This window comes from Dipodomys merriami, unplaced genomic scaffold (genome assembly GCF_024711535.1).
Source record: "Dipodomys merriami isolate MVZ:Mamm:240054 unplaced genomic scaffold, mDipMer1.0.p SCAF_1, whole genome shotgun sequence".
NCBI lineage: Eukaryota > Metazoa > Chordata > Mammalia > Rodentia > Heteromyidae > Dipodomys > Dipodomys merriami.
Window position 1 is genome coordinate 32,367,356 of NW_027202270.1, and position 3,557 is coordinate 32,370,912.

Sequence of the window (3,557 nt, forward strand, 5' to 3'; positions counted from 1 at the left end):
TTTTGAATAACTAGAGTACTAGAATTTTTCCATTGCAAAACCAAAATATGTGACAATATCAACTTCAAAATGGAAAGATTTATTTTGGGTTGTCCTTTCAGAGATTTCTTTGTGAAATAATTGGCTCTATTTCTTTTGGACCCAAAGCAAGACAGATATCATGGTGGGAGTGCACGGTCTAGCAAATATAGTTACCTCATGGGGGCTAGGAAGCCAAGAGACAAGGGAGGAATACTCGAGATAACTTACAGGGAACAAAGTTTCATTGGGTCACAGTCTGAGTTTTCAGTCTGTAGTCATCTGACTCCATTGTCAGGCCTGTGGTGGCTCAGGACATCATGGAAGGAGTGGTGGAAGCGAGGTGCTCACTTAACATAGCTGGGAAGATGAATCCCGAAGGTACGAGGAGCCAATATCCATTCCAAGAGACCATTCTTCAGGTACTAAAACCTGCTGCCTCACCCTACCTTTTAAAAAAATTTCTGCCACCTCCCAAAAGTACTCTAGCTTGCCAACTAAGCCTTTAAGAAATGGGCCTTTGGGACATTTTCATATCAGAGCAGCAAAGTAAAAGCAAGGAAAGTTGTACCATGGTAGCAACACAAAAATGATGGGCTTTTTTTTGGGAGGAAGGACAGTTTTATTATCTTCATGTACAGAGAAATCAACATTGCACACTTAACCCAGCTTGGTGGCCAGCTCCTTAGCCTTTGCCTTTTCCAGCTTGGCAATTCGAGCCACAGCTTTTGGACCCAGGACATTGCCTCCCCAGTGACGGCGGATCTCGTCATATCTGTCATTGTAATTGGTCCTGATAGCCTCCACCAGCTTCGCCAGAGATCCCTTGTCTTCCGAGTTAACCTGAGTGAAGGCAACGGTGGCGCATGTTTTCCTGTGGACGAGGCGCCCCAGCCTGGCCTTCCCCTTAATGATAGTAGGGAACACCCATCTTGCGGCACAGGGCAGGCAGGAATACAACCAGCTCGATGGGGTCCACATCATGTGCAATCACCACGGGCTGGGCCTTCTTGTTCTCCACCAAGGTAATAACAGTGTTAACCCCTGCTGGAAGGACTGGAGGTCTCTTAGTGGGGACATCTCCTTTGCCAGCAGCTTTCTTCTCAGCTTGGGCCAACAGTCTCTGCTTCTTCTCCTGTTTTGTCTCTGGCCTGTACATGTGGGCTAGATTAAGTAGCTGTGTAGCTGTCTGGCGATCCAAGGCTTGGGTAAACTGGTTAATTGCAGGAGGCACTTTCATGCCGCAGCCGCTGCAGCCGAATGTAGCGGGGCCATTTGACAAAAGGGGTGAGGTCCCTTTTGGGCTGGATGTCCTGTCCAATGCCAAAGTTCTTGGGCCTTTTTTCAAACAGCGGATTTACCACCTTCTTGGCCTCCTGCTTCTTCACGACAGCAGGGGCCGGGGCCACCTTCTTCCTCTTGGCTTTCTTTCCTTTTGGCATCTTGGGTGGCTGGAGAGAGCATGATTGGCTTCTTAATTGTACAAAAAACAAATTGTTCATTGAAAACATTGATTGGGCTTTTCTTGTGTTTAACCAATTTCTTTTTACTCATTTGAGTCTTGAATTATTTAATAACATTTGTGTACTTCAGATTTTACTGTATGTAATTTTGCTCATCTTTTAGGCCTGTAATATCTTAATTTTCTTGAATGTATCAAGAAACTAAATATGCAGAATAAGTTGCTTCCTGTGGGGGAATCACAAGATCTGAACATTATGTATATAATTATGAAATGCAAGTTTATCATTAAGAGACTAAATTTAATTAAAAAGTAAGATTTAAGAAATATGAATAGGTAGTTGAGTAACATATCACCATATGTGTCTTGTTGCTTACATTAATCACAAATTTATTATGTATTTTCAATATTTCTCAATAATAATATTGTGACTCAGTATTATCACTGATATTCTATTGTCCATTTTAAGCTCAATTAGAATATACCAGGAAACATTTGGATTGGGTACATATTCAGCACTTACTGATTATTCTTTTGTAGGGAAAAGTTGTTGTAAAGAGGATAAGTATATCAGATTTTAGTGGTAAAGCTTCACCCAGTTTAGCTTTTCTCCCTTGTTCTCACCTAATAATGTTAAAAAAATTTCTGAGTGGAAAGAGAAGAACTAATTTCTCCTTTGAGCACATATTTGTTGAATACTATGAGTAACTTTTATACATAAACTACCTAATTCTCCTGACAAACTTTCCAAGTAGCATTAAATTCAGGTCTGTCTGAGTTCAAGCTCAGGTGCTTTTGCCTATTATCATTTCTTGTTAAATATCACAAAATTCAAGAGAGCTGATATTTAGCAACTGTCAGCAGAAAATCTTTTGTTCTTATAAAGTGTCCTTGTTGAGGTTGCTAATGTGATACTTAACCCCCAGTAATAATTCATACTTTTGTTTAAAAAAATCCTGCTCTTGTTTCCTTTACAGTGTAGTTGGAATCTTACTGTCAGACACTTTCCTATGTTTACAGATTGTTCCCCCATGTGCCCATACCCCCTTAGGACACTGTAGGAATAAATCTACTTTAGTTCTCTGAATCTGCCTCAGTTTTTCTCTGTTCCAGTTTCTTTGTAGAAGGTCTTAGCTCTGCCTGGAATGCTTTTATTCCTTCCTAATCAGAGGACAAAAATTTAATCTGTAGTAGTTTAGTGTGGGTTCTACAGAGAAACGGAGTCAATTCATTGGTCAATCTATTGGTAGATACAGATTTAACTAGAGAGATTTCCTCTAAGAATGAGCTGAGAATGGAAGCTGAGAATTTCTGGATCTTCAGTCAGCAAGTTGCAGCAAGTATAGATCGACTCTAAATCTGAAGTCCTATGAAGAGAAGTTGGTGGCATAAGATGCAGTCTAAGTTGAGTCTGAATGGCAGAAGATTTTGTCCCAACTTAAAGACAGCTAAAAAGAATAAATTTTCTCTCTTTCTAAAATATTTTTATTGCAAAAATACTGTACAGTTATATGAATAAGGTAATGAGTACATTTCCCATCAATCATTGTTACCCCCTCCTTTGTTTTTCCCTACTATCCCTTCTTTCCCCACCTCCCCAGCTCCTCTCTCTCCCACCCAAGTTACAAAGTTTGTTTTCAACATAATGTCTTGTACATCACTTTGTAATAATGGGTCAACCTGTATCCTTATATAAACATTTTGTGATTTCCCTTCCCCTCCCCAAATTACAAAAATGTATATACAAGATGCAGGGCACCAGAATCAAATACAGTGACACCAGGGGTTATACCATGGGGGAAGAACATACAAAAGAAACAAAAAAAATCACTTAGTACATTAAAAACAACAGCGGTCAAGATAAAACCTCTTGTGTCCCTATCTTGGGATTCATTTTACTTAACATCATCTACACATAGAGCCCCCCCATGACCCAGCAATCCCACTTTCGGGCAATTATCCAAACTATCACAAATAAGGCCATACTAAAGCTACCAGAACAACTATGTTTATCGCAGCATTATTCACCATAGCTAAGATATGGAACAAATCCAGATGCCTCTCAGTAGATGAATGA

General features: G+C 39.9%; 1 pseudogene; it reads right to left on the reverse strand.

The window, feature by feature from the left end:
• Positions 1-639: 639 nt before the first annotated feature.
• Positions 640-1,471, reverse strand: LOC138832743 (large ribosomal subunit protein eL8-like; annotated as a pseudogene).
• Positions 1,472-3,557: the final 2,086 nt, after the last annotated feature.